Here is a 12,379-nt window from a genome sequence, read left to right as displayed (position 1 = left end):
TAATAAAAAAAATAATTTTATGATAGAATGAGAAATCTTTTATGTTAGAACATATGAAATATATTTGATTTTGGTATTATTGAATATGAGATGTACCAACTTCATGTTATGATGGTCCCTTGGCTTTTATATATCCACATGAGAGTCTTCTTATAGTTGCCCAAGAATTTGTATGCTCACGGTCTCAAAATTTTCCTCCTCTCCAAACGGATTAATTAGTAGTCACAACTACATCCCATTGCAAGAATTGATCTTTTGAAGCTTCCTTTTCTCTAGGCTTAGAAGATGGTGGTCTTCCATTTCTCTTTCTTCTTCTAAGTCAGATGATCACTTCATTGCCCCATGGCTTTGTGGGGTGCATCTAGTGAAGAATAGTTTTGGTGATAGTGTGGATGCTTTAATTGTACATTCTCACCCATTCTTCTCTAAAAGAATTTTTCACTCACTATAGATGGAACTCAATGATGGAAGCATAAGGGTTGGCATGCCATATGTGCCTCTTCCAAAGAATATGTGAGTAATATACACATATTAACCAAAGAGAAGCAATCTTGCAAACAACTTTGTTTATTTAATAAAAGACTAAATAAAAAGGCTATTCATTATTAAAGTCATGTTTTGTTGAAAATTAAATAATAAATAAATACTAGGAAGGTTAGCCTTAAAAATGTACTTGCATCAATGATTTACTTCTAGTCAATTTATGTAAATTAGCTATGGTCATTGTATCTCTGGTAAAATTTGTGAACTAACATGTTATGTTCTTATAAGAATGCTAAGGCTCTTTTATTTATAAAATTTGATCATAATATGATTTTATAGATATCACAATTCAATTTAATTCGATTTCAAATTGTATTTTTAATCTTATGTCATTTTCTTATGTGTTATCATACTTCTTGGAGAAACAAGTGGAATCATGACACATCAAATTGACCTTCATAGATGCCAACACAATCTATCATGAATAATTTGAATGATAAATTTTATCCATAATAGTTTTATTTTTTTGGAATGATAATGACCTTGAAACTCTTGAGCTCTATTGATTTTATTACTTGAATTTAATTTTTGATTCAATAATATTTAAATTATGATATCTAAAATGCTTGTTAATGATAAAACAACAGTTGGATAGTTTACTTGAATGCATCTTAATAAAAATTATCTTTAGTATAGCTTTTGATTTTGTTGATAAGTAACAAAGTTAAAATTCTTAAAGATGTATAGGGAGTTAAAATTAGTAAGATTGTGAACAACATGGATTGATAGTTAGTCTAAAACTTAATTTTTTTATCACAATTAAATGTTAGCAAAGAATTCAAATCATACCATGTAAGTTTCCTTATGTTTTGATTAATAAAAGCGAGATAGGCATGTACCATTACATATCCGCATAGCGACACCTAGGGCACATGGGGGATGCACAGCCAGCCAAAAAATCCCCTGCTTAGACCAAAAACCCAGCAGGGCAACTCGAAAGCCAACAAAGAAACTAGAAAACCAACAGATACAAAAAGACCAGAAAATAGAAAACCACCACCCAAGAAAGGCACAAAGAGATTGCCAACTACATGGGGAATTTTTATCTTGCCAATCTTGACATAAACTTATCACTTTATCATAGAATGACACCTTTTTTGAAGACCCAATTCTAATTTCCTTATGTTATTAATACCTAAATGATCCTATCAATTTTGTAGCAATATTTATCTTTCTTTTCTATAAAGAAAAAATCAAGGTCAAATTAATATCATAGATTTTACTTAATTAATATCATATTTTGTGAAACAATATATCCAAATATTTTTTCATTTACCTATTAACTAATTAGATCATAGTAATGTGCATTTTATTCAAATAAGGTAAACTTACAATGAAAATAATATTTTAACAAATGTGTTGAAATATTTAAAAAAACATTAAAATAAAAGAAAATGTAATTTTTTAAACCTTTCATTTATTTCATGAGAAAATTTGACTACGACCATTTAAATTTATTTAAATAAATTAAGAAAGCATAAATAAGGAGGCATCAAAGCCATGTTGACAAGACTAAGGTATTTCAAAGTGGATAAAGGTTGACAATACTCATTACATTAGAGGTTCTTACCAATTTTATCTACATTGCTTGAGAAAATTTATGTTATCTTGCAAAGAGATAGTTATAATATTTTCAAATGATTAGGACTAGTAAGGGATTGTTGAGATCTATATTAACTCTTTTTCACATGTCTTTGTATGGGAATATCTTAAGATTATTTTAGAATCAAAATCTACCATATTTCACGTTGTGTAAAATAGATGATCTTTGTGGGTTTCATATCTTCTTATATGTTCTAAATATAATAAATATTTGTCTATCAATTCTAGAAGATAAAGCTCCTTTTAAGTCACCTTTTAAATTTGAACCTATGTGGTTTTGAGATTCTTCCTTCTTGCCTTTGCTCAAAAAATGGTGGAGTTCTGCTCCTTATTGCTCTAGATCCCGAATGTTTCAGATTGCTAAGAAGTTGAGATTTTTGAAATCTAATATTAGAGAATGGAATATATTGCATTTTAAGAACATCTTTCAGGAAAAGCAAAGGATTCAAGATATGATTGAATGTCTTAATTCACATGTGATTCATCATGGTATGGTGCCTCTTGTTTTCTATGAACTAAAATTGCTAAAAGCAGAGCTTGAAGAAGTTTTGTCCAGAGAAGAAATCTATTGGAGACATAAATCGAGGGAGATCTGGCTTTTAGATGGTGACAGAAATACAAAAATTTTTCACTCTTCAACAAAAATTAAGAGAAGTAGAAATAGGATATCCTGTATTGAGTGTCCAAATGGCAGACTTTTAATAGAACAGGAGGATATTGCCTTAGAGGCAGTTAGGTTTTTTAAGTCACTATTGTCTTCAGAGCATGGAGATCTTCATAATAACATTTCTTCTAATATTCCTTCTTTGGTATCTTTGGAAGATAATAAAATGTTGATGTCTCCTTTTTCTTTGGATGAAGTTAAGAATGTTGTTTTTGCAATGAACCCTGATAAGGCTCCGGGACCGGATGGATTTACTCCTTTATTTTTTCAGAAATGTTGGGATTTTGTGGGAAATGATGTTTTATTGGCCCTTGAGGAAGCTAGAAGGAATAGGTCTATTTTGAAAGAGCTTAATACTACAATGATTGCAATTATTCCTAAAAAAGAGGTTACCAAGACATTTGCTGATTTTTGCCCTATTGCTTTATGTAATACTTTGTACAAGATTTTTACCAAGGCTATTTCTTTAAGGTTGGCTAAAATTCTGCCTAGGATCATTTCTTTAGAACAAGGTGGTTTTGTTCTAGGAAGGGAGACGACAAAAGGAGCTATAGTGGCGCATGAGGTTCTACATTCTATTTCTACTCAAAGAATCTTGACCATGATCCTCAAATTAGATATGATGAAAGCATATGATAGAGTAGCATGGGGGGCGTTGTGTGTTGTTCTACTTAAATTGGGCTTTTCCAAGGCATGGGTCAAATGGATTCGTGCTTGTATTTCTTCTGCGAGGTTCTCAGTTTTAATTAATGGCTCCCCTTGTGGTTTTTTCTCCTCTTCTAGGGGTTTGAGGCAAGGGGATCCCCTGTCTCCTTTCTTGTTCATTCTTCTAGCTGAAACGTTCAGTTGGGCTATAAGAGCCGCTAAGCTGGGAGGGCTTTGGAAGGGAATTAGGATTCATAATGTTCCACAAAGCATTTCGCATTGCTTGTTTGCAGATGATACCTTGTTACTTGGTCAGGCCTCTTTGGGTGAGGCAAAAGTGATAAAGGGGATATTACAGAATTATGCATCCTTTTCTGGTTAGAGAGTAAATGTTGATAAGTCAAATATTTTTTTCCTTCATGCTTCACAATTGGTTCAGGATAGATTGAAGATTTTTTGGGGATTTGCATCTAGAAATCTTCCTTGTTCTTATCTTGGTATACCTTTCTTCATTAAGAAGGATAGAGTTGAGTTTTGGGATAAGATCATTTCAGTTATCTCTAGAAGGATCCTATCCTGGAATCATAGATGGTTATCTTTGGCTGGTAAGATTGTTCTTATTAAGTCTATCCTAAATGTTTTTCTTATTTATCTCATGTCTGTTTTGCAGTCTCTAAAAGCGGTTCTTGTTAGTTTGCAAGATACTCTTAGGTCCTTCCTTTGGAGTAATAATAAAGAATGTAAGAAGAAACTCCCTCTGGTAGCATGGGATAAAGTTTGTTTGTCTAAAAACCTTGGGGGCACAGGCATTAGGAGTCTAGAAAGTCAGAATTTAGGCTTAGGTGCTAAGTTGGTTTGGAAATTGTATGAGAGACCATTCTCCTTTTGGGCACAAATTATGTTTGCTAAATATTTAAATAATGGACCAAGAGAGTATGTTTTTCAAGTTTCTAATTTACCGTCTGGTTCAGCTATTTGGAATTTTCTATGTAAGTGTATATCAGTGATTTTGCCTCATCTCTCATGGATTGTTCATAATGGTAGAAAGGTTAGGTTTTGGGAGGAAGTTTGGAATGGACATCCCCCTTTGGTGAACTCGAGGGATTGGTCTCCTTTAATTTCCACTCTTTCTTCCCTTTGGGGTGTCTTTGTGGCTGATTATTTTGAAATTGAGTATAGTGGGAATCTTAAGGTGGCAAAATGGAAATCAATTGAGTTTTTAGATATTGATCAAAATGTGAAATTGGAATACGAAAAGATGTTGGGGGAGAGAGTAATAATTCTTTCTGATGCTGATGATGAGCTTATCTGGACAAGGAATATCTCTAGTAAGTACACAGTTAAGGATGGCTATAACTCTCTCTTGGTTGCTAAAGATTTATCTACTTGGCCATACATGTTGTTTTGGCATATGGCTTGCCTCCCAAAGCCTGGTGCTTTTGCTTGGTTAGCAGTGCAAGATAGGGTCCTTACAGGAATGAGGTTGGACAGGTTGGGTATTACGGCAGTATTTTCTTTTGTCTTTTGTAATAAAAATTTAGAATCCTCTGAACACTTGTTTCTTCACTGTGATTTTGCCTATGCTTGCTGGCAGTGGTTGTTTGAAAAGCTTAATCTATCCTTTGTTATTGGTAAGGATCTCCTTTCCCACTTTAGAGCTTGGCCTCTCCTGTTTGCTTCATCTTTCTATGCATGTCTTTGGATTATTTCTCCATCTATTGTGATTTGGAATATTTGGTTAGAGCATAATAATAGGATTTTTAAACAAACAAGTTCTTCCTTGGTTGAGGTTTTATTGAGGATTGAATCTTCCATCTCTGAAGTTGCTTTGTCTTTTATCTATAAGAATTTGGAAACCCTTACCTCTTTTTCTCATTGGGATGGTAGGGTAACTCGAGTTTGGAGAATGTTATCGGTCTTACCTTCTCATGGATCTATTTTAAACAAGACTAATGCTATAAGTAAGAGAAATTTTGCTTGCTGGAAACCTCCTCCACAAGGGCACTTTAAATTGAATTTTGATGGTGCTTCTCGTGGGAACCCTGGCTTGGCAAGGGCAGGTATGGTAATTTATGATCATAAGGTAAGATTTGTTCAGGCTCGTTGTCATGCGATTGGTTTCAAGTCTAACAATTGTGCAGAATTCTTTGCTTTGTCCTTTGGTTTGGATATGGCTATATCTTTGGGAATTAAGGACTTGATAATTGAGGGCGATTCTATGATTATTATTCAAAGTGTCATGAAAAAGAAGTCGAATTGTTGGCAATTACAATATATACTTGATCATACTTTGCAAAAATTAGATTTTTTTTATTCCTTTTTGATTTCCCATTGTTATAGGGAAGTGAATAAGATTGCAGATTTTTTGGCTAACTTAGCCACTGACAGTGAAGCTAATATGTGGGAGGTAAGTGTGGATGAGATCCCTTCCTCAGTTTTGGAATATTTGAAGTAAAGAAGGGCATAGTTATAGTCTTCATAAACCTCCTTATTTGTTGTGGCTTTTCTTTGGTGTGGGTTCTGCTATGCTTGATCACAATGTTTATTTTGATAGGGTCTCTGATTATGGTTTCATTTCTGCTATGTGGTATCATTCTAACCAGTGGTTTGGAGAATTGTGTTTCATAGACAGGGGTGGTTCAGACTGGTGTTTTTTGGCAGCAATGGATATGCATCCTTTGGTGATCATACTTTAATCTTCCTTCTATATGCTTCTGTTGGCGGCTTCCTTTATATCTAATGCTGCTTATGTAATTGGGATGGGTTTTTTGATGTACTATGCCAATGGGCATTTGGTATTGGGTAGATTAGGCTTGTGTTACTTAAGCAATACTGAAGGGGTTTTTTACTGGTTCTTTCCCTTCATTGCTTTTTGAACCAGACTCTGTAAAAAAACTTTTAAAATTTAACATAGTTCGGTGGTTCTATCCACTTTTATCAAAAAAGAATAAAAAATAAAAAATAAATCATACAATATGAAAATAGATGAAACCTACTCTTTTCAAAATTATCAATACCAATTTTGCATCTTATAAATCATTCAAAAGTTTCAAAAAATTTGTTGAACATTTGCAATATCAAATTTTATAAATGCATTAAAATTGTTACAGACCAATGAATAAAAATAATTTTATAATTCAATCTTCCCATAAATTTTTTTTGACCATGTCTACATAATGAAGCATAAGATTGATCTTAACTAAACAAATCAAAATAGAAAGAAAATAAATTTGAGAAGTGTGAACATAAATTGGTATCTCTTAAAGTCATCAACAACCATCATTATCAATTGAAAATGATATCTAAAACAACCAAGCAATAGAAACAAATAAGACCCATTTAAAAAGGTTGTAGAAATAATGCTTGATAGAATCACCAAGTTATTTAATATTGAGTTGTAAAAATGATTTTATGAAAAAAAATATTATATAGATATTTAAAAAAAAAACTATCTTATGCAAATAACAAAAGCATCTTCCAAATGCAGAGCATCATTACAAATAAGCAAATTTCTTGTTTATATAAGGGAAGTAAACCAATAGTTGTGATAGCTAATTTCACACACTCATAGATCCTAAACGATACATCAAATTTCGATTATTTCTTTTGTTGTCTTCGTATGCAGCTTAAATACTTATTGCTATTGTTTCGGCTTTCGAGTAATAGCAGCACACACTATGTGATATGTTATGTGAGGAAGGGTTAAAAAGTGATCATTTCAAAGTATCACCTGTTACTTAAAGATGCCCCAATAACTGTGCACTACAACTACCTCGAAAATGGCCAATACTTATTCACAAATGTTTCAATAGTCGTGCATTATGAGTACCAATAAACTTTAGATTCGTCCACTTAAAAAATTCTAACTATTTAGAATAAAATGTAAGACTATTGATACATATAAAATTTATTAATAAATTTTTTAATTATTATTTTTTAGTTTATTTAAAATTAGAAATTAAGAATTGAATGAACAATGAGTAAACCATAATTAGAACATTAACGGTAAGGTGTGCTCTTCCCTTAACAAAACAATAACAATCAACTAAATGGCAATAAAGAAGCGCGGTAAAGGTGAAAAGTTTGGATCATTATCCCGGGGCAAATAACAAACTTTACCTTAGTGACAACATCCTTCTGATATCACAAAAGCAAAAGAAAAAGTCGTATTCACAATTCTTCTGTAACAACACGGGAAAAAAACCTCCAAATTTCGCAAAATCTCTGCAAATGGATAAGTGAGCTTTCAGAATACTCACTTTCACTGGTTGGGAAAAAATAACAAATCTAAAGCGCTTTACCTTTTCATATATTCCTCCATGGCTACCTCCGCTTATTCAAAGTCTACCCATAATGAAACCCCATTTCCCCTCTAAAACAATTATTTATTTGCCGAATAGCGTAAAGAAGCCAGGTTCGATTCGCGGGGCCTCTACTACTGTACAATAAATACGACTGTACAATAAATACGATTAAAAGAGGATATGAGGTAACTGATTTGGTGAAAGCAATAAATGAAGAAGCAGAGAAGTATTAAGGAATGGTGGTTGTGGCGGTGGCATTGACATGGCGACACCGACAGGAGACAGAGCTCCAGAGGCGAATAGCTTTAGGGTTTATAGGGTTTTAAAATTTATGTACTGGCCTACTATGTCTGAAAGAATGTCGGTTCTTTCTTAATTAGTAAATTTGGTAAATAATCCAGTTTGATAGAGAACACAAATCACAATCTGATTTAATCTCAAATTGCAGACGTGTAAGATGCAGATTTAGTCAGGGGAGTTCTGGAGTAATCTACTTTCATATTCATGATTAGTCCAGGTATTTTACGGAGTATTTTTTAGGAAGGGAATGCTTATAATTATAATTAATTAAAGATTTAAACTGTGGGGTGGGTCATATGGAGTGGAATAGTTTAGATCATCTAATATTAGATAGCAGGTACAGTTGTGTTAGAAACAATAATAAATAAAGGGGCAATTGTTCAACCATGCATGCATCTAAATTCAAACACTAATTATATACAATCCATGTAAATTGTTATTCACAATTACAAGCTTTGGAACACCAATTTAATTTAGTATATATATGATCAATAATTATAATTATATTCATAATAATTTTGGTTGTAATGGGCTTACACCATGATAGGCCTCAACCAATTAGAATATGAATTTAACAGTTCTAAGATTTAAACCTCTCTATTTACTGAAAACTTGATGTAAAAGGTTCTAAGTTAGCCTCAAATGAGAAATACCATTCTAATTGAATATGGTGCTAAGTAGGGCCTTCCATAAGACCAATAAGGCCTCTCAAATGAGTATGCTTTATCTCAATTCTCTAAATCTTATCACACATCTCATAGCCTCTCTTAATTAGTTTTACATTGCATCAAGTCAAATGATCATAGAAAAACAAATGGACATGTGGACATGCTTGTTGTGTTATACTAATGTGTTTGATGAAACTACAAGGGTTTCTAATCAACACGTGGTACCACATAGAGGATTGTTGCCAAAAATCTGAGTTCCTTTTGAAAAAAATTTCAACAAAATTTATTTGTGACATACCAAAATGACTAAAAAAGAAGCTAAAACTAAAAGAAAAACTAGATAAAAAGAAATGCTTTTGATTTATGCAAGATTTCTCATAGGCCTAAGATGATCATATATCAAACACCTTAACTAAATGAGTTGTGAGAATAATGCCTACAAATAAGGGTTGAATGATAGAATCACTCTTTAAGCTAGTGAACTAATCATAGTGCACCTCAAACACATGAGTAGTTTTCAAGAATTAACTTTGTGTCAATCCTTTAACTTCTACTAGTCTGAAATAAGAAACTGGGACATGAGTAGTTTTCAAGAATTAACTTTGTGTCAATCCTTGCATGCACAAAAAGTTCTGGATTTGCAATCAGGAGGTCTTGTAGGTCTTCTCCCAAAATTCCAACCAAAATGTATTAGACATGGGTGTTGGGAATCCTAGTCCTAGTGTTTTTTCCTATTCAAATTTTGGAACTAACTTTCATTGTCTTCTTTGCTCTCCTATAACGCTCTCCACTATTGGATTTGAAACTACACACACGAAAAATATGGAAGAATGGTTGTGTTGTATAGGGACTTGTCTAATTCAAACCTTGTGTTGGTGTTCCCACCTCCACAATAGCTATGATTGATGAAGAAGAGAGTTCATCCTTAAAAGGAAAAGAGGCTAAATGATAATGGAAATAATTGAATTGACAAATATTACCTTAGATATGAAACCCTTGGCTTGAAGTCTCAAATAAGGCTTGATGTTTCTTGAAAGATGTTAATGCATACATTCATCATGGAGGAACACATTATGATTTCTCATCATTGTTGAAACTTGAATGCTTGACTCCTTGATTGCATACCTATACTTAATTGTGCTTGATTGTGCTCAACAAGAATTGGATCTTGTGTGTTTTATAAGATAGCCCTTTGGAATGAGAGAGGGAATTGTATTTATATGCAACTTACACCTTTTTGAATTTTATTTTTTGAGAAGGCCAAAATCGACTATCAATTTCTTGCTACTTGCAAAGCCGAGCATTATAATTTAAAACTTGGGGCCAAATTGCTTAGATAGGAGCACTAGGCACACTAGCCCTAGTAGTTTGAGTTAGAATAAAGGTTGTGACTAGGGGATTGCACCAAGTTTCTAGAATCTATCTTGAAACTGAGCACAATTAGACATGAATTAGGTACATTAGCCACAACCACCAAAGTGAGTGTGAAATTGTAAAGGGATACAATTTACTACATTACACTCTTCCATCCATCACAACTCTTATTTGTGGTCTTGATTCCAATACAACCCATTATATCCTTTAATTTTTTGTTAATATTTCTTACAAATTTTTAACAATGTACATTTAAAATTTTGGTCATATTCTTTTACCAACACATGCTTTCCTTGTGTCATTTTCAGTCATGTTCTTATTCTTTCAGTAGGAATATCTTGAGAGTAAAAAATTATACAAAATAATTGAGATATTTCTTCCCGCTTCTTGTCATGCTATGGACATTCTTTGATATAACATTGTTAAGTGTCATCATTGAGTGTTTCTATGAATTAATACAATTAGGTTTGGTCATCCTCAATGCCAAATCTACTCTAGTGAGATTCCAAGACAAAGAGATGCTCACTTGAACCCTTAGTATCTTTGTCAATCTCAAGAAATTCTATCATATTCATAACATTTTTTTCAAGAGCTAAAGGTGTTCTTGATTTATCTTTTATGATTTGGGTCTCTCTCTCTCTCTCTCTCTCTCTCTCTCTCTCTCTCTCTCTCTCTCTCTCTCTCGTGTATATATATATATATATACTAGTCGAATACTAAACATTTTACTTACTTTATCTCTAGACAATTGAATCTAAAAATACTCACTACTTAATTTATCTTTAAAATATTTCACTCTCTCTTCTTGCTCTCACTTTTTCTATCCTAAACAAGGATTCACTACTCATCTCTTCTTCAAATGTCATTCTTGACTTATTTTAGCATAAGGGTGACCCTTGGTCAAGAGGGTTCACCTATTCAAGGTGGCATGCCATTTTGAGGGATGTAACTATAAATAATTTGTTATTAGTTAGTGACATCTCCCTGAATGTAACACTATCCCCTCCTTTTAAAAAAAAAAATGATTATAAATAATAAAACCACGAACAATCACTTTACATCATCCTTAAATTCTTAATATTTTATTTAATATAACTGACAAAATGTGCTAAATGTTGAAAATGTTGGTTATAATGGTCAAATGATGTTGGAAAAATGGAAAACATTATTTTTCTATCACCCTTGCTTAAGGGCTAAACAAAGGAGAATAAATACTCATCTAGTAGGCTTCTAAATAGTGTCTATGAACATTATTTCCCTATATAGATGTATTTAGTAAGGGCTAAACAAAGGAGAATAAATACTCATCTAGCAGGCTTCTAAATAGTGTCTATGAACATTATTTCCCTATATAGATGTATTTAGATCAAAGTGGCTCATTTTTAGTCATTAAAATTATAGTAGATCATTTCTATAGGTGAAATTCACATTTACATATAAGTCACTTTCACAATTGTGAAGTTTACTTCCATATGCATGAAGATTAGATCCATAAGTACAAACCTTATATTGAAGAGTCAACAATAAATTTATTGTACCAAAATTATTGTTTAATAAGTCTAAATTTTTTGCTACAAAATTGAGTCATTCAATAAAATATGTAACAATACTTTATTCATCAATTTAAAGATTAAATACCTTTATCATATACATAAAAAATAAAATACAACCAACATATTTTTAAAAGAACATTAGAATTATTAAATAACTCTTAAATTATAGATATGCATACATACACACTCACTCTTATATATAATATATATAAATACAAATAATATTATAATATACATTATTTATATAAGTTACATAAAATAACATAATTTATAATAATAATGATAATAACTCTTATTTCTTAAATAAATAAAATAAATATAATTTTAAATTGATTTAAGTTAATTATAAGATCCATTGCATTTTCTCAGCTGTGTTGAATCATCCTAGCTTTCCTGAATTTTCTTTGGAAAAATCATCTGATAAGTGCAAAGTTTGTTGAACCAATCAAAGAACGTCCCCACTGGTATAAATATATTATAGATCGTGAGGTTGACGATGAATAAGACAAAAAACAGTGTTGGCATGGCTTCCGAAACAATTAAAAAACAACCGACTAACGTAGAGCATATGACAAACGCTAACCTAGTCAAAGTAAGACACACAAATCAGACAATCTATCACACTCAACTCGCATTGCTAACTCTTGTTGACTACCAACATAGGTATATTTCTTACAAGAAAAATGTGCGTCTAAACCAAGGTGGGTAAGTAACCCACCGCTCACA

The sequence above is a fragment of the Cryptomeria japonica genome, chromosome 6, assembly GCF_030272615.1.
Source record: "Cryptomeria japonica chromosome 6, Sugi_1.0, whole genome shotgun sequence".
Classification (NCBI taxonomy): Eukaryota; Viridiplantae; Streptophyta; class Pinopsida; order Cupressales; family Cupressaceae; genus Cryptomeria; species Cryptomeria japonica.
Note: the sequence above shows the minus strand (reverse complement) of the source record.